Source organism: Pristiophorus japonicus, chromosome 12 (genome assembly GCF_044704955.1).
Source record: "Pristiophorus japonicus isolate sPriJap1 chromosome 12, sPriJap1.hap1, whole genome shotgun sequence".
Classification (NCBI taxonomy): Eukaryota; Metazoa; Chordata; class Chondrichthyes; family Pristiophoridae; genus Pristiophorus; species Pristiophorus japonicus.
The window spans coordinates 131,911,829-131,932,452 of NC_091988.1; positions in this window are offsets into that span (position 1 = coordinate 131,911,829).

Sequence of the window (20,624 nt, forward strand, 5' to 3'; positions counted from 1 at the left end):
GGGCAGCGTGTCTCGGGCAGCGTGTCTCGGGCAGCGTGTCTCGCGAAGCGTGTCTCGGGCTGTGTGTCTCGGGCAGTGGGTCTCGGGCAGTGTGTCTCGGGCAGCGTGTCTCGGGCAGCGTGTCTCGGGCGGTGGGTCTCGGGCAGTGGGTCTCGGGCAGTGTGTCTCGGGTAGTGTGTCTCGGGCAGCATGTCTCGGGCAGCGTGTCTCGCGAAGCGTGTCTCGGGCAGTGTGTCTCGGGCAGTGGGTCTCGGGCAGTGTGTCTCGGGTAGTGTGTCTCGGGCAGCGTGTCTCGGGCAGTGTGTCTCGCGAAGCGTGTTTCGGGCAGTGTGTCTGGGCAGTGTGTTTCGGGCAGTGTGTCTCGAGCAGCGTGTCTCGGGCAGTGTGTCTCGCAAATGTGTCCCGGACAGTGTGTCTCGGGTAGCGTGTCTCGGTCCCTCGGGCAGCGTGTCTCGGGCAGCATGTCTCGGGTAGTGTGTCTCGGGTAGTGTGTCTCGGGCAGCGTGTCTCGCGCAGTGTGTCTCGGGCAACGTGTCTCGGGCAGTGTGTCTCGGGCAGTATGCCTCGAGCAGTGTGTCTCGGGCAGCGTGTCTCGGGCAGCGTGTCTCGGGTAGCGTGTCTCGGGTAGTGTGTCTCGGGCAGCGTGTCTCGCGCAGTGTGTCACGGGCAGCGTGTCTCGGGCAGCGTGTCTCGCGCAGCGTGTCTCGGGCAGTGTGTCTCGGGCAGTATGCCTCGAGCAGTGAGTCTCGGGCAGCGTGTCTCGGGCAGCGTGTCTCGGGCAGCGTGTCTCGGGCAGTGTGTCTCGGGCAGCGTGTCTCGGGCATTGTGTCTCGAGCAGTGTGTCTCGTGCAGCGTGTCTCGGGCAGTGTGTCTCGGGCAGTGTGTCTCGGGTAGCGTGTGTCGGGCAGTGTGTCTCAGGTAGTGTGTCTCGGGCAGCGTATCTCGGGCATTGTGTCTCGCGAAGCGTGTATCGGGCAGCGTGTCTCGGGCAGCATGTCTCGGGCAGTGTGTCTCGGGCAGTGTGTCTTGGGCAGTTTGTCTTGGGCAGTGTGTCTCGGGCAGTGTGTCTCGGGCAGTGTGTCTCGGACAGCGTGTCTCGGGCAGCGTGTCTCGGGCAGTGTGTCTCGCGCAGCGTGTCTCGGGCAGCGTGTATCGGGCAGCATGTCTCGGGCAGTGTGTCTCGGGCAGCGTGTATCGGTCAGTGTGTCTCGGGCAGCGTGTCTCGGGCAGTGTATCTCGAGCAGTGTGTCTCGCGCAGCATGTCTCGGGCAGTGTGTCTCGGGCAGTGTGTCTCGGGTAGTGTGTCTCGGGCAGCGTGTCACGGGCAGTGTGTCTCGTGAAGCGTGTCTCGGGCAGTGTGTCTCGAGCAGTGTGTCTCGCGCAGAGTGTCTCGGGCAGTGTGTCTCGGGCAGTGTGTCTCGGGTAGCGTTTGTCGGGCAGTGTGTCTCGGGTAGTGTGTCTCGCGAAGCGTGTCTCGGGCAGTGTGTCTCGGGCAGCGTGTATCGGGCAGCGTGTCTCGGGCAGCGTGTCTCGGGCAGTGTGTCTCGGGCAGCGTGTCTCGGGCATTGTGTCTCGAGCAGTGTGTCTCGTGCAGCGTGTCTCGGGCAGTGTGTCTCGGGCAATGTGTCTCGGGTAGCGTGTGTCGGGCAGTGTGTCTCGGGTAGTGTGTCTCGGGCAGCGTATCTCGGGCATTGTGTCTCGCGAAGCGTGTATCGGGCAGCGTGTCTCGGGCAGCGTGTCTCGGGCAGTGTGTCTTGGGCAGTTTGTCTCGGGCAGCGTGTCTCGGGCAGCGTGTCTCGGGCAGCGTGTCTCGGGCAGTGTGTCTCGCAAATGTGTCTCGGGCAGCGTGTCTCGGGCAGCGTGTATCGGGCAGCATGTCTCGGGCAGTGTGTCTCGGGCAGCGTGTCTCGGGCAGCGTGTCTCGGGCAGCGTGTATCGGTCAGTGTGTCTCGGGCAGCGTGTCTCGGGCAGCGTATCTCGAGCAGTGTGTCTCGCGCTGCGTGTCTCGCGCAGCGTGTCTCGGGCAGTGTGTCTCGGGCAGTGTGTCTCGGGCAGTGTGTCTCGGGTAGTGTGTCTCGGGCAGCGTGTCACGGGCAGTGTGTCTCGCGAAGCGTGTCTCGGGCAGTGTGTCTCGAGCAGTGTGTCTCGCGCAGCGTGTCTCGGGCAGTGTGTCTCGGGCAGTGTGTCTCGGGTAGCGTTTGTCGGGCAGTGTGTCTCGGGTAGTGTGTCTCGCGAAGCGTGTCTCGGGCAGTGTGTCTCGGGCAGCTTGTATCGGGCAGCGTGTCTCGGGCAGTGTGTCTCGGGCAGTGTGTCTCGGGCAGTGTGTCTCGGGCAGCGTGTCTCGGGCAGTGTGTCTCGGGCAGCGTGTCTCGGGCAGCGTGTCTCGGGCATTGTGTCTCGGGCAGCGTGTCTCGGGCAGTGTGTCTCGGGCAGTGTGTCTCGGGCAGCCTGTATCGGGCAGCGTGTATCGGGCAGTGTGTCTCGCGCAGTGTGTCTCGCGCAGTGTGTCTCGAGCAGAGTGTCTTGGGCAGTGTATCTCGAGCAGTGTGTCTCAGGGTAGTTTGTCTCGGGCAGTGTGTCTCGGGCAGTGTGTCTCGGGCAGTGTGTCTCGTGAAGCGTGTCTCGGGCAGTGTGTCTCGAGCAGTGTGTCTCGCACAGCGTGTCTCGGGCAGTGTGTCTCAGGTAGCGTGTGTCGGGCAGTGTGTCTCGGGTAGTGTGTCTCGCGAAGCGTGTCTCGGGCAGTGTGTCTCGGGCAGCGTGTCTCAGGCAGCGTGTGTCGGGCACTGTGTCTCGAGCAGTGTGTCTCGGGCAGCGTGTCTCGGGAAGCGTGTTTCGGCAGTGTGTCTGGGCAGTGTGTCTCGGGCAGTGTGTTTCGGGCAGTGTGTCTCGAGCAGCGTGTCTCGGGCAGCATGTCTCCGGCGGCGTGTCTCCGGGTAGCGTGTCTCGGGCAGTGTGTCTCGGGCAGCGTGTCTCGGGATGTGTGTCTCGCGAAGCATGTCTCGGGCAGCGTGTCTCGGGCAGCGTGTCTCGGGTAGTGTGTCTCGGGTAGTGTGTCTCGGGCAGCGTGTCTCGCGCAGTGTGTCACGGGCAGCGTGTCTCGGGCAGCGTGTCTCGCGCAGCGTGTCTCGGGCAGTGTGTCTCGGGCAGTATGCCTCGAGCAGCGTGTCTCGGGCAGCGTGTCTCGGGCAGCGTGTCTCGGGCAGTGTGTCTCGGGCAGCGTGTCTCGGGCATTGTGTCTCGAGCAGTGTGTCTCGTGCAGCGTGTCTCGGGCAGTGTGTCTCGGGCAATGTGTCTCGGGTAGCGTGTGTCGGGCAGCGTGTATCGGGCAGCGTGTCTCGGGCAGCGTGTCTCGGGCAGTGTGTCTCGGGCAGCGTGTCTCGGGCATTGTGTCTCGAGCAGTGTGTCTCGTGCAGCGTGTCTCGGGCAGTGTGTCTCGGGCAATGTGTCTCGGGTAGCGTGTGTCGGGCAGTGTGTCTCGGGTAGTGTGTCTCGGGCAGCGTATCTCGGGCATTTTGTCTTGGGCAGTGTGTCTCGCGAAGCGTGTCTCGCGAAGCGTGTCTCGGGCAGCGTGTCTCGGGCAGCGTGTCTCGGGCAGCGTGTCTCGCGAAGCGTGTCTCGGGCAGTGTGTCTCGGGCAGTGTGTCTCGGGCAGCGTGTCTCGCGAAGCGTGTCTCAGGCAGTGTGTCTCGGGCAGTGTGTCTCGCGAAGCGTGTCTCGGGTAGCGTGTCTCGGGCAGCGTGTCTCGGGCAGTGTTTCTCGAGCAGTGTGTCTCGGGCAGCGTGTCTCGGGCCCTCGGGCAGCGTGTCTTGGGCAGCGTGTCTTGGGCAGTGTGTCTCGGGCAGTGTGTCTCGGGCAGCGTGTCTCGGGCAGCGTGTCTCGGGCAGCGTGTCTCGCGAAGCGTGTCTCGGGCTGTGTGTCTCGGGCAGTGGGTCTCGGGCAGTGTGTCTCGGGCAGCGTGTCTCGGGCAGCGTGTCTCGGGCGGTGGGTCTCGGGCAGTGGGTCTCGGGCAGTGTGTCTCGGGTAGTGTGTCTCGGGCAGCATGTCTCGGGCAGCGTGTCTCGCGAAGCGTGTCTCGGGCAGTGTGTCTCGGGCAGTGGGTCTCGGGCAGTGTGTCTCGGGTAGTGTGTCTCGGGCAGCGTGTCTCGGGCAGTGTGTCTCGCGAAGCGTGTTTCGGGCAGTGTGTCTGGGCAGTGTGTTTCGGGCAGTGTGTCTCGAGCAGCGTGTCTCGGGCAGTGTGTCTCGCAAATGTGTCCCGGACAGTGTGTCTCGGGTAGCGTGTCTCGGTCCCTCGGGCAGCGTGTCTCGGGCAGCATGTCTCGGGTAGTGTGTCTCGGGTAGTGTGTCTCGGGCAGCGTGTCTCGCGCAGTGTGTCTCGGGCAACGTGTCTCGGGCAGTGTGTCTCGGGCAGTATGCCTCGAGCAGTGTGTCTCGGGCAGCGTGTCTCGGGCAGCGTGTCTCGGGTAGCGTGTCTCGGGTAGTGTGTCTCGGGCAGCGTGTCTCGCGCAGTGTGTCACGGGCAGCGTGTCTCGGGCAGCGTGTCTCGCGCAGCGTGTCTCGGGCAGTGTGTCTCGGGCAGTATGCCTCGAGCAGTGAGTCTCGGGCAGCGTGTCTCGGGCAGCGTGTCTCGGGCAGCGTGTCTCGGGCAGTGTGTCTCGGGCAGCGTGTCTCGGGCATTGTGTCTCGAGCAGTGTGTCTCGTGCAGCGTGTCTCGGGCAGTGTGTCTCGGGCAGTGTGTCTCGGGTAGCGTGTGTCGGGCAGTGTGTCTCAGGTAGTGTGTCTCGGGCAGCGTATCTCGGGCATTGTGTCTCGCGAAGCGTGTATCGGGCAGCGTGTCTCGGGCAGCATGTCTCGGGCAGTGTGTCTCGGGCAGTGTGTCTTGGGCAGTTTGTCTTGGGCAGTGTGTCTCGGGCAGTGTGTCTCGGGCAGTGTGTCTCGGACAGCGTGTCTCGGGCAGCGTGTCTCGGGCAGTGTGTCTCGCGCAGCGTGTCTCGGGCAGCGTGTATCGGGCAGCATGTCTCGGGCAGTGTGTCTCGGGCAGCGTGTATCGGTCAGTGTGTCTCGGGCAGCGTGTCTCGGGCAGTGTATCTCGAGCAGTGTGTCTCGCGCAGCATGTCTCGGACAGTGTGTCTCGGGCAGTGTGTCTCGGGTAGTGTGTCTCGGGCAGCGTGTCACGGGCAGTGTGTCTCGTGAAGCGTGTCTCGGGCAGTGTGTCTCGAGCAGTGTGTCTCGCGCAGAGTGTCTCGGGCAGTGTGTCTCGGGCAGTGTGTCTCGGGTAGCGTTTGTCGGGCAGTGTGTCTCGGGTAGTGTGTCTCGCGAAGCGTGTCTCGGGCAGTGTGTCTCGGGCAGCGTGTATCGGGCAGCGTGTCTCGGGCAGCGTGTCTCGGGCAGTGTGTCTCGGGCAGCGTGTCTCGGGCATTGTGTCTCGAGCAGTGTGTCTCGTGCAGCGTGTCTCGGGCAGTGTGTCTCGGGCAATGTGTCTCGGGTAGCGTGTGTCGGGCAGTGTGTCTCGGGTAGTGTGTCTCGGGCAGCGTATCTCGGGCATTGTGTCTCGCGAAGCGTGTATCGGGCAGCGTGTCTCGGGCAGCGTGTCTCGGGCAGTGTGTCTTGGGCAGTTTGTCTCGGGCAGCGTGTCTCGGGCAGCGTGTCTCGGGCAGCGTGTCTCGGGCAGTGTGTCTCGCAAATGTGTCTCGGGCAGCGTGTCTCGGGCAGCGTGTATCGGGCAGCATGTCTCGGGCAGTGTGTCTCGGGCAGCGTGTCTCGGGCAGCGTGTCTCGGGCAGCGTGTATCGGTCAGTGTGTCTCGGGCAGCGTGTCTCGGGCAGCGTATCTCGAGCAGTGTGTCTCGCGCTGCGTGTCTCGCGCAGCGTGTCTCGGGCAGTGTGTCTCGGGCAGTGTGTCTCGGGCAGTGTGTCTCGGGTAGTGTGTCTCGGGCAGCGTGTCACGGGCAGTGTGTCTCGCGAAGCGTGTCTCGGGCAGTGTGTCTCGAGCAGTGTGTCTCGCGCAGCGTGTCTCGGGCAGTGTGTCTCGGGCAGTGTGTCTCGGGTAGCGTTTGTCGGGCAGTGTGTCTCGGGTAGTGTGTCTCGCGAAGCGTGTCTCGGGCAGTGTGTCTCGGGCAGCTTGTATCGGGCAGCGTGTCTCGGGCAGTGTGTCTCGGGCAGTGTGTCTCGGGCAGTGTGTCTCGGGCAGCGTGTCTCGGGCAGTGTGTCTCGGGCAGCGTGTCTCGGGCAGCGTGTCTCGGGCATTGTGTCTCGGGCAGCGTGTCTCGGGCAGTGTGTCTCGGGCAGTGTGTCTCGGGCAGCCTGTATCGGGCAGCGTGTATCGGGCAGTGTGTCTCGCGCAGTGTGTCTCGCGCAGTGTGTCTCGAGCAGAGTGTCTTGGGCAGTGTATCTCGAGCAGTGTGTCTCAGGGTAGTTTGTCTCGGGCAGTGTGTCTCGGGCAGTGTGTCTCGGGCAGTGTGTCTCGTGAAGCGTGTCTCGGGCAGTGTGTCTCGAGCAGTGTGTCTCGCACAGCGTGTCTCGGGCAGTGTGTCTCAGGTAGCGTGTGTCGGGCAGTGTGTCTCGGGTAGTGTGTCTCGCGAAGCGTGTCTCGGGCAGTGTGTCTCGGGCAGCGTGTCTCAGGCAGCGTGTGTCGGGCACTGTGTCTCGAGCAGTGTGTCTCGGGCAGCGTGTCTCGGGAAGCGTGTTTCGGCAGTGTGTCTGGGCAGTGTGTCTCGGGCAGTGTGTTTCGGGCAGTGTGTCTCGAGCAGCGTGTCTCGGGCAGCATGTCTCCGGCGGCGTGTCTCCGGGTAGCGTGTCTCGGGCAGTGTGTCTCGGGCAGCGTGTCTCGGGATGTGTGTCTCGCGAAGCATGTCTCGGGCAGCGTGTCTCGGGCAGCGTGTCTCGGGTAGTGTGTCTCGGGTAGTGTGTCTCGGGCAGCGTGTCTCGCGCAGTGTGTCACGGGCAGCGTGTCTCGGGCAGCGTGTCTCGCGCAGCGTGTCTCGGGCAGTGTGTCTCGGGCAGTATGCCTCGAGCAGCGTGTCTCGGGCAGCGTGTCTCGGGCAGCGTGTCTCGGGCAGTGTGTCTCGGGCAGCGTGTCTCGGGCATTGTGTCTCGAGCAGTGTGTCTCGTGCAGCGTGTCTCGGGCAGTGTGTCTCGGGCAATGTGTCTCGGGTAGCGTGTGTCGGGCAGCGTGTATCGGGCAGCGTGTCTCGGGCAGCGTGTCTCGGGCAGTGTGTCTCGGGCAGCGTGTCTCGGGCATTGTGTCTCGAGCAGTGTGTCTCGTGCAGCGTGTCACGGGCAGTGTGTCTCGGGCAATGTGTCTCGGGTAGCGTGTGTCGGGCAGTGTGTCTCGGGTAGTGTGTCTCGGGCAGCGTATCTCGGGCATTTTGTCTTGGGCAGTGTGTCTCGGGCAGTGTGCCTCGGGCAGCGTGTCTCGGGCAGCGTGTCTCGGGCAGTGTGTCTCGCAAATGTGTCTCGGGCAGCGTGTCTCGGGCAGCGTGCATCGGGCAGTGTGTCGCGGGCAGTGTGTCTCGGGCAGCGTGTCTCGGGCAGCGTGTCTCGGGCAGAGTGTATCGGTCAGTGTGTCTCGGGCAGCGTGCCTCGGGCAGTGTATCTCGAGCAGTGTGTCTCGCGCAGCGTGTCTCGGGCAGTGTGTCTCGGGCATTGTGTCTCGGGTAGCGTGTGTCGGGCAGTGTGTCTCGGGTAGTGTGTCTCGGGCAGCGTGTCACGGGCAGTGTGTCTAGCGAAGCGTGTCTCGGGCAGTGTGTCTCGAGCAGTGTGTCTCGCGCAGCGTGTCTCGGGCAGTGTGTCTCACGCAGTGTGTCTCGGGTAGCGTTTGTCGGGCAGTGTGTCTCGGGTAGTGTGTCTCGCGAAGCGTGTCTCGGGCAGTGTGTCTCAGGCAGCGTGTATCGGGCAGCGTGTCTCAGGCAGTGTGTCTCGGGCAGCGTGTCTCGGGCAGCGTGTCTCGGGCAGCGTGTCTCGGGCAGCGTGTCTCGGGCATTGTGTCTCGAGCAGTGTGTCTCGTGCAGCGTGTCTCGGGCAGTGTGTCTCGGGCAATGTGTCTCGGGTAGCGTGTGTCAGGCAGTGTGTCTCGGGTAGCGTGTCTCGGGCAGCGTGTCTCGGGTATTGTGTCTCACGAAGCGTGTATCGGGCAGCGTGTATCGGGCAGCGTGTCTCGGGCAGCGTGTCTCGGGTAGTGTGTCTTGGGCAGTGTGTCTCGGGCAGTGTGTCTCAGGCAGTGTGTATCGGGCAGCGTGTCTCGGGCAGCGTGTCTCGGGCAGTGTGTCTCGCAAATGTGTCTCGGGCAGTGTGTCTCGGGCAGCGTGTCTCGGGCAGCGTGTCTCGGGCAGTGTGTCTCGCGAAGCGTGTCTCGAGCAGTGTGTCTCGGGCAGTGTGTCTCGGGCAGTGTGTTTCGGGCAGTGTGTCTCGAGCAGCGTGTCTCGGGCAGTGTGTCTCGCAAATGTGTCCCGGACAGTGTGTCTCGGGTAGCGTGTCTCGGTTCCCTCGGGCAGCGTGTCTCGGGCAGCATGTCTCCGGCTGCGTGTCTCCGGGTAGCGTGTCTCGGGCAGTGTGTCTCGGGTAGTGTGTCTCGGGCAGCGTGTCTCGGGCAGCGTGTCTCGCAATTGTGTCTCGGGCAGCGTGTCTCGGGCAGCGTGTATCGGGCAGCATGTCTCGGGCAGCGTGTCGCGGGCAGTGTGTCTCGGGCAGCGTGTCTCGGGCAGCGTGTCTCGGGCAGTGTGTCTCGGGCAGCGTGTATCGGTCATTGTGTCTCGGGCAGCGTGTCTCGGGCAGTGTATCTCGAGCAGTGTGTCTCGCGCAGCGTGTCTCGGGCAGTGTGTCTCGGGCATTGGGTCTCGGGTAGCGTGTGTCGGGCAGTGTGTCTCGGGCAGCGTGTCTCGGGCAGTGTGTCTCGAGCAGTGTATCTCGCGCAGCGTGTCTCGGGCAGTGTGTCTCGGGCAGTGTGTCTCGGGTAGCGTTTGTCGGGCAGTGTGTCTCGGGTAGTGTGTCTCGCGAAGCGTGTCTCGGGCAGTGTGTCTCGGGCAGCGTGTATCGGGCAGCGTGTCTCGTGCAGCGTGTCTCGGGCAGTGTGTCTCGGGCAGCGTGTCTCGGGCATTGTGTCTCGAGCAGTGTGTCTCGTGCAGTGTGTCTCGGGCAGTGTGTCTCGGGCAATGTGTCTCGGGTAGTGTGTCTCGGGCAGCGTATCTCGGGCATTGTGTCTCGCGAAGCGTGTATCGGGCAGCGTGTCTCGCGAAGCGTGTCTCGGGCAGTGTGTCTCGAGCAGTGTGTCTCGCGCAGCGTGTCTCGGGCAGTGTGTCTCGGGCAGTGTGTCTCGGGTAGCGTTTGTCGGGGAGTGTGTCTCGGGTAGTGTGTCTCGCGAAGCGTGTCTCGGGCAGCGTGTCTCGGGCAGCGTGTATCGGGCAGCGTGTCTCGGGCAGCGTGTCTCGGGCAGTGTGTCTCGGGCAGCGTGTCTCGGGCAGTGTGTCTCGCGAAGCGAGTCTCGCGAAGCGTGTCTCTGGCAGTGTGTCTCGGGCAGCGTGTCTCGGGCAGCGTGTCTCGGGCAGCGTGTCTCGCGAAGCGTGTCTCGGGCAGCGTGTCTCGCGCAGCGTGTCTCGGGCAGTGTGTCTCGGGCAGTGTGTCTCGGGTAGCGTTTGTCGGGGAGTGTGTCTCGGGTAGTGTGTCTCGCGAAGCGTGTCTCGGGCAGCGTGTCTCGGGCAGCGTGTATCGGGCAGCGTGTCTCGGGCAGCGTGTCTCGGGCAGTGTGTCTCGGGCAGCGTGTCTCGGGCAGTGTGTCTCGCGAAGCGAGTCTCGCGAAGCGTGTCTCTGGCAGTGTGTCTCGGGCAGCGTGTCTCGGGCAGCGTGTCTCGGGCAGCGTGTCTCGCGAAGCGTGTCTCGGGCAGCGTGTCTCGGGCAGCGTGTCTCGGGCAGCGTGTCTCGCGAAGCGTGTCTCGGGCAGTGTGTCTCGGGCAGCGTGTCTCGGGCAGCGTGTCTCGCGAAGCGTGTCTCAGGCAGTGTGTCTCGGGCAGTGTGTCTCGCGAAGCGTGTCACGGGTAGTGTGTCTCGGGTAGTGTGTCTCGGGCAGCGTGTCTCGGGCAGCGTGTCTCGGGCAGTGTGTCTCGGGCAGTGTGTCTCGAGCAGTGTGTCTCGGGCAGCGTGTCTCGGGCCCTCGGGCAGCGTGTCTTGGGCAGTGTGTCTCGGGCAGTGTGTCTCGGGCAGCGTGTCTCGGGCAGCGTGTCTCGGGCAGCGTGTCTCGCGAAGCGTGTCTCGGGCTGTGTGTCTCGGGCAGTGGGTCTCGGGCAGCGTGTCTCGGGCAGCGTGTCTCGGGCAGCGTGTCTCGGGCAGCGTGTCTCGGGCAGTGGGTCTCGGGCAGTGGGTCTCGGGCAGTGTGTCTCGGGTAGTGTGTCTCGGGCAGCGTGTCTCGGGCAGCGTGTCTCGCGAAGCGTGTCTCGGGCAGTGTGTCTCGGGCAGTGGGTCTCGGTCAGTGTGTCTCGGGTAGTGTGTCTCGGGCAGCGTGTCTCGGGCAGTGTGTCTCGCGAAGCGTGTTTCGGGCAGTGTGTCTGGGCAGTGTGTCTCGCAAATGTGTCCCGGACAGTGTGTCTCGGGTAGCGTGTCTCGGTCCCTCCGGCAGCGTGTCTCGGGCAGCATGTCTCGGGTAGTGTGTCTCGGGTAGTGTGTCTCGGGCAGCGTGTCTCGCGCAGTGTGTCACGGGCAGCGTGTCTCGGGCAGCGTGTCTCGGGCAGTGTGTCTCGGGCAGTATGCCTCGAGCAGTGTGTCTCGGGAGGCGTGTCTCGGGCAGCGTGTCTCGGGCAGCGTGTCTCGGCTGGCGTGTCTCGGGTAGTGTGTCTCGGGCAGCGTGTCTCGCGCAGTGTGTCACGGGCAGCGTGTCTCAGGCAGCGTGTCTCGCGCAGCGTGTCTCGGGCAGTGTGTCTCGGGCAGTATGCCTCGAGCAGTGTGTCTCGGGCAGCGTGTCTCGGGCAGCGTGTCTCGGGCAGCGTGTCTCGGGCAGTGTGTCTCGGGCAGCGTGTCTCGGGCATTGTGTCTCGAGCAGTGTGTCTCGTGCAGCGTGTCTCGGGCAGTGTGTCTCGGGCAATGTGTCTCGGGTAGCGTGTGTCGGGCAGTGTGTCTCAGGTAGTGTGTCTCGGGCAGCGTATCTCGGGCATTGTGTCTCGCGAAGTGTGTATCGGGCAGCGTGTCTCGGGCAGCGTGTCTCGGGCAGTGTGTCTTGGGCAGTTTGTCTTGGGCAGTGTGTCTCGGGCAGTGTGTCTCGGGCAGTGTGTCTCGGACAGCGTGTCTCGGGCAGCGTGTCTCGGGCAGTGTGTCTCGCAAATGTGTCTCGGGCAGCGTGTCTCGGGCAGCGTGTATCGGGCAGCATGTCTCGGGCAGTGTGTCTCGGGCAGCGTGTATCGGTCAGTGTGTCTCGGGCAGCGTGTCTCGGGCAGTGTATCTCGAGCAGTGTGTCTCGCGCAGCATGTCTCGGGCAGTGTGTCTCGGGCAGTGTGTCTCGGGTAGTGTGTCTCGGGCAGCGTGTCTCGGGCAGCGTGTCTCGGGCACTGTGTCTCGGGCAGTGTGTCTCAGGCAGTGTGTCTCGGGCAGTGTATCTCAGGCAGAGTGTCTCTTGCAGCGTGTCTCGGGCAGTGTGTCTCGAGCAGTGTGTCTCGGGCAGTGTCTCTCGTGTCTCAGGGTAGTGTGTCTCGGGCAGTGTGTCTCGGGCAGCGTGTCTCGGGTAGCGTGTCTCGAGCAGCTTGTCTCGCGTAGTGTGTCTCGTGTAGTGTGTCTCGGGCAGTGTGTCTCGCGCAGTGTGTCTCGGGCAGCGTGTCTCAGGCAATGTGTCTCGCGAAGCGTGTCTCGGGCAGTGTGTCTCGGGCTCTGTGTCTCGGGCAGCAGTGTGTCTCGGGCAGCAGTGTGTCTCGGGCAGTGTATCTCGGGCAGTGTGTCTCGGGCAGCGTGTCTTGGGCAGCGTATCTCGGGCAGTGTGTCTCGGGCAGCGTGTCTCGGGCAGTGTGTCTCGCGAAGCGTGTCTCGGGCAGTGTGTCTTGGGCAGTGTGTCTCGGGCCCTCGGGCAGCGTGTTTCGGGCAGGTGTTTCGGGCAGCGTGTCTCGAGCAGTGTGTCTCGGGCAGTGTGTCTCAGGCCCTCGGGCAGCGTGTTTCGGGCAGGTGTTTCGGGCAGTGTGTCTCGCGAAGCGTATCTCGGGCAGTGTGTCTCGAGCAGTATGTCTCGCACAGCGTGTCTCGGGCAGTGTGTCTCGGGCAGTGTGTCTCGCGAAGCGTGTCTCGGGCAGTGTGTCTCGAGCAGTGTGTCTCGGGCAGTGTGTCTCGAGCAGTGTGTCTCGCGCAGTGTGTCTCGAGCAGAGTGTCTTGGGCAGTGTATCTCGAGCAGTGTGTCTCAGGGTAGTGTGTCTCGTGCAGCGTGTCTCGGGCAGTGTGTCTCGCAAAGCGTGTCTCGAGCAGTGTGTCTCGAGCAGTGTGTCTCGCGCAGCGGGTCTCGGGCAGTGTGTCTCGGGTAGCGTGTGTCGGGCAGTGTGTCTCGGGTAGTGTGTCTCGGGTAGCGTATGTCGGGCAGTGTGTCTCGGGTAGCGTGTCTCGCGAAGCGTGTCTCGGGCAGCGTGTCTCGGGCAGTGTGTCTCGGGCAGTGTGTCTCGCGAAGCGTGTCTCGGGCAGTGTGTCTCGGGCGGTGTGTCTCGGGCGGTGTGTCTCGGGCGGCGTGTCTCGGGCAGCGTGTCTCGGGCAGCGTGTTTCGGGCAGTGTGTCTCGGGCAGTGTGTCTCGGGTAGTGTGTCTCGGGTAGTGTGACTCGGGCAGCGTGTCTCGGGCAGCGTGTCTCGGGCAGTGTGTTTCGGGCACTGTGTCTCGAGCAGTGTGTCTCGGGCAGCGTGTCTCGGGCCCTCGGGCAGCGTGTTTCGGGCAGTGTGTCTCGGGCAGTGTGTTTCGGGCAGTGTGTCTCGAGCAGCGTGTCTCGGGCAGTGTGTCTCGCAAATGTGTCCCGGACAGTGTGTCTCGGGCAGCGTGTCTTGGGCAGTGTGTCTCGGGTAGCGTGTCTCGGGCCCTCGGGCAGCGTGTCTCAGGCAGCATGTCTCGGGCTGCGTGTCTCCGGGCAGCGTGTCTCGGGCAGCGTGTCTCGGGCAGCGTGTCTCGGGCAGTGTGTCTCGGGTAGCGTATCTTGGGCAGCGTGTCTCGCGCAGTGTGTCTCGCGCAGTGTGTCTCGGGCAGCGTGTCTCGGGCAGCGTGTCTCGGGCAGTGTGTCTCGGGCAGTATGCCTCGAGCAGTGTGTCTCGGGCAGCGTGTCTCGGGCAGCGTGTCTCGGGCAGCGTGTCTCGGGCAGCGTGTCTCGGGCAGCGTGTCTCGGGCACTGTGTCTCGGGCAGTGTGTCTCAGGCAGTGTGTCTCGGGCAGTGTGACTCGGGCAGCGCGTCTCAGGCAGTGTATCTCAGGCAGAGTGTCTCTTGCAGCGTGTCTCGGGCAGTGTGTCTCGAGCAGTGTGTCTCGGGCAGTGTCTCTCGTGTCTCAGGGTAGTGTGTCTCGGGCAGTGTGTCTCGGGCAGCGTGTCTCGGGTAGCGTGTCTCGAGCAGCTTGTCTCGCGTAGTGTGTCTCGTGTAGTGTGTCTCGGGCAGTGTGTCTCGCGCAGTGTGTCTCGGGCAGCGTGTCTCAGGCAGTGTGTCTCGCGAAGCGTGTCTCGGGCAGTGTGTCTCGGGCTCTGTGTCTCGGGCAGCAGTGTGTCTCGGGCAGCGTGTCTCAGGCAGTGTATCTCGGGCAGTGTGTCTCGGGCAGCGTGTCTTGGGCAGCGTATCTCGGGCAGTGTGTCTTGGGCAGCGTGTCTCGGGCAGTGTGTTTCGGGCACTGTATCTCGGGCAGTGTGTCTTGGGCAGCGTGTCTCGGGCAGTGTATTTCGGGCGGCGTGTCTCAGGCTGTGTGTTTCGGGCAGTATGTTTCGGGGAGCGTGTCTCGGCCAGTGTGTCTCAGGCAGTGTGTTTCAGGCAGTATATTTCGGGCAGTGTGTCCCGTGCAGTGTGTCTCGGGCAGCGTGTCTCGGGCAGTTTGTCTCGGGCCCTCGGGCAGTGTGACTCAAGCAGTGTGGCAGTTTGATTTTTTTTTAAGAATAAATATAGCTACTTTTTAGTTGCCAACTCTGTATACAAAAGAACCTTGAAATTACTGAATGAAACTGTTGGGAGTATGTGAAACTAACAAGAAACCACTGAAACTGCACTAACCTGACAGTTGAGACTCATTGCTGATGACCCCTTTAAATAACGTCCCTGGAGCCAGCTTCCTGGTGTTGCAGGCCAGCTCCCCCTGTCGATGTTTACTCCAGGTACTACGTTCGGTGGCGACAATCAATTTCGCAGTTCGGATGGTCAGTGAGCATTGCACACTCACTAATGTCACAATCCACCTGGCATTGAGGTCCCTGCCGCTAACTCTTATGGCACTACGCGGGAGAGGAGTGATTTGACGTCCACCGCTGGATTCGCCTAGCCCGGCGATAATGTTCGAGCGTTCCTTTAGCGCCATCTTCTGGTGCTAACGGGAGGTTCTGAGGGGACAAATTTTTTTCCCTCTGATTCTCTGAAATCCACTGAATCGGATGGGTCCAGAAGGTTGTGCCAGGTTCCCACCGATTCTGGGATTTCCCAATTGGCTTTGTCAGGGGCAGAACCTCTGCCCACCCCTTTACAAAGCCAATGATGTCCGCAGGCTGCCATGGGGACGGGAGCTCCCTGCACTAGGAGGTCCCACGTCCATGGTTTGCTTGAAGTACACAGAGGAAAAGGATTCAAGGGCCAAGAAGGACCTGCATGTACACAACACATCAGCACATCTCTGAAACGTTTCAAAATGCTTCAAATAGTTCATTACTTTGGAGTGCAGTGACTGTGGCTGTGTGGCAAGTCTTTTGCACACTGTTCTCACAAACAGCAGTCAGATGACCTGAGCTAAAAGTTAACACCCCTGACAGTGCCGCACTCTTGCATCAGAGGGAGCCCTTGGCCTACTGGTAGCATTCCCGTCTCAGAATCAGAAGGTGCTGGGTTTGAACCCCACTCCAGACATTCCCAGTAAGTAGAGATCGGAGCTCTGGATTCTGGGCTGACATCCAATGGGATACGTGGGTCTGGGTTGTCTCATCAAATGTGGGACCCCATAAAACCCTCCCACTGTATAGGATTAGCCACCCTATTGGCTGGTATAGTGATGGTTCCGGCCACAGAGGCAGTATTCACGTCGCGGCCTATCAGTAGTCAGCCAGCCAATACTTCCGCCTTCTCGCACTGTCCTCTAAGGGAAGAGTATGTAGACGTGAAAACAATGACTGTACTGTTAATCAGTCTGCAAATCTTCCCACCACAGCATATCCTCCAACAACAGCAACTTTCATTTATATAGCGCCTTTAACGTAGTAAACATCCCAAGGCACTTCACAGCAGTGTTATAAGACAAAACAGATAAATTTGACACCGAGCCACATAAGAAGAAATTAGCACAGTGACCAAAAGCTTGGTTAAAGAGCTGGGTTTTAAGGAGCATCTTAAAGGAGGAAAGTGAGGTAGAGAGGCGGAGAGGTTTAGGGAGGGAGTTCCAGAGCTTAGGGCCCAGGCAGCTGAAGGCACAGCAGCCGATGGTTGAGCGATTATAATCAGGGATGCTCAAGAGGGCAGAATTTGAGGAGCGCAAACATCTCAGGGGGTTGTGGGGCTGGAGGAGATTACAGAGATAGGGAGGGGCGAGGCCATGGAGGGATTTGTAAACAAGGATGAGAATTTTGAAGGGACGAGCACAAAGGTACAAAAAACAAAGTTTCACTCTGGAGCGCCAGCTCAGACCTATGTCACTGAGTGAGGCTTGAGCACATGATCTCGTGACTCAGGGGCTACTACCTGAGCCAGGCTGATTAAAGCAGACATTACTGGGAGTTTATGCTCCCTGTGGTGAGCACCTCTTGCCAGGAACACAAACTGCGGTGAGTTGTTATTTACAGCATGCTCCGAATTTGCAATGTGTACCCCCGGCAGGCGAGCTCCCCTGCGGGAATGCAAAGCTGGACAATTGCCCGTTTAGGATGTCTCGCTCATAAAGCCAAGCGCCTGCCCCAGACCCCACTGCGTTGAACTGCTGGGACCGGTAGCTTCCAGAGTGATTCTCAGCCCGAGCCTTGCTGCTGCACCTTTTGCTCTTGGTTCATGAACTGTCTGTCAAGAAAAACGGCCTGAGCTGCACAGCACTATCCCACTAGGGCCCAGAAATTATGCCATTTTTCTTAGCTTCTCAACGGAACAATTGTGTGTCGCATTGATCAATAGAAATAAGATTTAATGTTGCTCCTCTGCCTTTGCTGTTAAACCACACACATATTGTACAAATGACAAATCCCTGCAGGAGGAATATCATTAAAAACTTTTAGATGATGATGTTCGCTCAGATTACACTTGGAATGAATCACGCCGACACACCTGACAGCTCACCCACACTGGGTGCACGACATACATTTTTCACCTGTCTCTGGCTCACAAGCCAAAACCTAATAAGCCATCAGTCTTCCGCATCACTGAGGTTTACTGCAAAGATGACGTCCCTGCCATGCTCTGCGGAGGGGCTGATCTGTTACTAGGAAGCAGGCCAGCACAGGCATCGATTAGGGAGGAGTGCGCAAATCCAAAATGGGCATATCCCCAAAGTCTGGGGTCATTCACAATTTTCCGTTGGTTCAATCCAGTGGCGGGGCCAGGTTTGGTCAACTGGCAGAGAGGGGGACCGAGCTCCGGCCCAGGGAGTGCCGATTTGCCGGGTCCGAAGCTGGGACTCGCGGGCCACACCTGGAAGACGAAGACAGTGGCAGAGCTTCCGAGGAGCGAAATGGAGGCCATCCTCCAAAGTTACTTTGGCCGGTCTCAAAACAATTGGGGGAGTCATGAGCCTCTCCCTTATCCCCATCCCCTCCACCCCCACACTGGTTCTGCCACTGGTCCGATCTCTGGTAGTCTCTTCTTCTTCTGAGGCAGTCCCCCGGAGTCCAGGATGACTTGCTTCCACACTAAAATGAGTTCTCAGGTAACTGATGAGCCCAATGTGGGACCTGCAGTCTCTGTCACAGGTGAGGCACACGGTGGTTGGAGGGACGGGTGGGTGGGGTGCTTGATTTGTCGTACGCTCCTTCCGCTGTTTGCGCTTGGCTTACACGTGCTCTCGGCGAAGAGACTCGAAGTGTTCGGCGCTTCCCGGATGCTTCTCTTCCACTCTGAGCGGTCTTGGGCCAGGGATTCCCAAGTGTCGGTGGGGATGTTACACATGGCACAGCAAGGGGAATACAAGGATGGCTGGGTCGAATCCCTGGGGCATCATTGAGAGAGTTTTAATCCAGCCCTTCACAGTCTGGTGGATGATACAGCTCCAAACCCTGGTGGTCCCATGGGTGAAGGGGCAGGGTACAAATCTGATCCTGGTTGGGCCGGATGGGGTATTATTTCAGTGGGTGGCTAATCTTTAGTGGTATAATGAGGGACCAATCACTAGTGGTTTTATTATAGGTGGGAGCATCAGTCAAATCATTGACTGTTTCCTGAACTTACAGCATTGAATTTGGCAAATTAGCGAAAACTTCAGAACTCTTTTAAGACACCTTGGGAGAATATGATCTGCAGTGAAAGTTAGCACTGGGGGCCAGAAGTGTGTGTGAAGATCCAGCCATTTACCAAATGTCGCTCCTTGCTGTGGATACAGTCGTTATCCCCTCTGAGGAGAGGGAATTGATACGAATGCAGAGAACAGTATCTAGGGGGAAAATCACCACCGAAGATATATATGCCTTGGGGGGGGGGGGGGGGGGGGGGTGGGCACAGTGCAAATTCATCATAATGATGCCAGCTCTTAAAGGGTTAAATTATAACAACAGGTTGCATAACCTTGTCTTGTATTCCCTTGAGTTTCAAAGTTTGAAGGATGACCAAATAGAGCTGCTTAAAATGATAAAAGAAATATTTAATAGGGTAGTTGCAGAGAAACGACTTCCTCTGGTGGAACAACAAGGGGGCACAATCTTAAAATTAGAGCCAGACCATTCAGGAGGGAAATCAGATAGCCATCATCTAAGTTAATGGCAGAATAGGCTTGAGGGACGAATGGCCCACTCCTGTTCCTATGTTCCTTTTGAGATGAAAGGCTACATAAGCCAAGGCTGGTGCCTGTCCTTATTTGAAGAGCAGAATGGTGTGTATTTCTGCTAAACAGGGAGGGTGGCGATAGAGCTGGGCAAAAGTAGAAGGTGCCTCGGTGATGCTAACTGCTCTGTGCGTCATGGGTGCCCCTTTGCTACCGGGTCTTTGTGGGCCCCTGGAGAACATCACACATTCAAGAGGGGACAGGCGCACGGTCCTGGAGAGCTGGCAGATCCATTTGTTTAGGTAAAAGTGCAGAGAAACAGCTGGCCAGACAGTAAAAGATTGACACCATTGTGGCCTTCTCGAAGTGTTGGCTGTACTGGGCTCTCCCAGCATCGGAGGTTCTGCCATCCAGTGACATACATCTACTGGTGAGGGCTTACATTCTCTCAAACTACAAATGGCGAGCAGTCTCACAAATGATTCTCCCAGTTATGGCAGGGGTCACCACACGATTCCTTCATTCTCAGCCAGTCTTATCTACTCTTTTTCCTCAACAAGGCTATGTTTTGAAGAAAATTGTGTATATCTTGAAAGCCCGGCTCATGATGCCAGGCCAAAAATAGTTAAACTATGAGGACAGGTTGCACAAACTCATCATCATCATAGGCAGTCCCTTGTATGGATGATGACTTTCTTTCATGCCGAAAAACGATAAGTTCACAGGTGATCCAATGAAGCACCCAATATTCCAGGTCCCGAACTACATCCTGAAGGGTGGAAGATGCCTGTGTGTGGATTTTTTTAACGTGTGGTGGCCATTGCACACCAACCACCACACGGGCTTGACAGAGCTAGGTCTTGGTCCAGTGACAAGGATTAACCAAGACGACTGGAGACCAGCTCTGCTGCACGGACCTAGTGCACACCCATATCGCAGTGTGGGCTGGCCCGTGCTGCCCCTGGGCCCTGAGCCTCTGGCCCCGAACTCACGCCTCTCCTGGGCCCTGATCACGTCCCTCCACAATCTCTCCTGCTCCTTCGCCCCTTTCACCGCTCCTGCTGTATTTGCCCACGCTCCAATCACTGACCTGGACTTTGATGACATCACTCTTCATTGCCATCGCAGCTCGCGCTACTCCCTGAAGTGGTACGCCTCCACGCTGTTCCCAGGCCGCTGCTCGCCACTCCTTTTATGGCCCCGACCTGGTTTGTATTCACTCAAGTACAGAAGATTAAGGGATGATCTAATTGAGGTATTCAAGATAATTAAAGGCTTTGATAGGGCAGATAGAGAGAAACTATTTCATCTGGTGGGGAACTCTAGATAAAGGGGGCATAACCTTTAAATTATAACTGGACTGTCCAGGGATGATGTCAGGAAGCATGTCTTCACACAAAGGGTGATGGGAATTTGAAACTCCCCCCCTCAAAATGCTGGCATCAAATGAAAATGTTAAAACTTAGATTGATGGATTTTTGTTGGGGAGGGCTATCACGGGAAGGTTAAAAGGCAAAGGTGGGTGGATGGAGTTAAGGTACAGATCAGACAGGATCTAATTGAATGGTGGAACAGGCTTGAGGGCGTGAATGGCCTCCTCCTGTTCCTATGACTTTTATATCCCTTCCTCGGCAACAGGTTATCGCGATATGATTTTGGTTTAAATACACCAGGATCAATCTTTACTCCTCTTGATGGAGGGATAGGGTGGTCTCCTTGATGGAGGGATAGGGTGGTCTCCTTGATGGAGGGATAGGGTAGTCTCCTTAATGGAGAGATAGAGTTGTCTCCTTGATGGAGGGATAGAGTGGTCTCCTTGATGGAGAGATAGGGTGGTCTCCTTGATGGAGGGATAGGGTGGTCTCCTTGATGGAGGGATAGAGTGGTCTCCTTGATGGAGAGATAGGGTGGTCTCCTTGATGGAGAGATAGGGTGGTCTCCTTGATGGAGGGATAGAGTGGTCTCCTTGATGGAGAGATAGGGTGGTCTCCTTGATGGAGGGATAGAGTGGTCTCCTTGATGGAGAGATAGGGTGGTCTCCTTGATGGAGGGATAGGGTGGTCTCCTTGATGGAGAGCCCACCATTCCTTCCTGTTTTGTTCGGCCTCAAACATCAAAATCCTGCAAAGCTCTTGGTCCCCACCACATTTCTTTTAAAATAAAGGAGCTGGATCGACGGCCCACAGCCCTTTCACCGGCTGCTGGCCTCAGATATTCGGACCCACATGGAATTACAGGGCACCATTTACCACATGCCAGGCATGCCACGAACAATATTTAAATGAAGTGACATCACGTTACTGAGTAAGGTCTGCTCTTTAAGTGCAGGGACACAGAGCTTCGCATGGGTCTGAAGTCTTGATGTGAGCCTTGTACACAGTCGGTGTGCAGCCTCCAGAAAGCTGGCCATATTATCCTGCAGCGAGTGTTTCGGACATGGAATCGACCTCAGGCTTTACACCCGACAACATGGGGCCTTGCGCTTGAAGCCCTACAGCACAGGCCCCAGTGTGTCAACAAGCAGCTTTGGGCCACATTTACTATTTCTGATTCTGTTTCCACA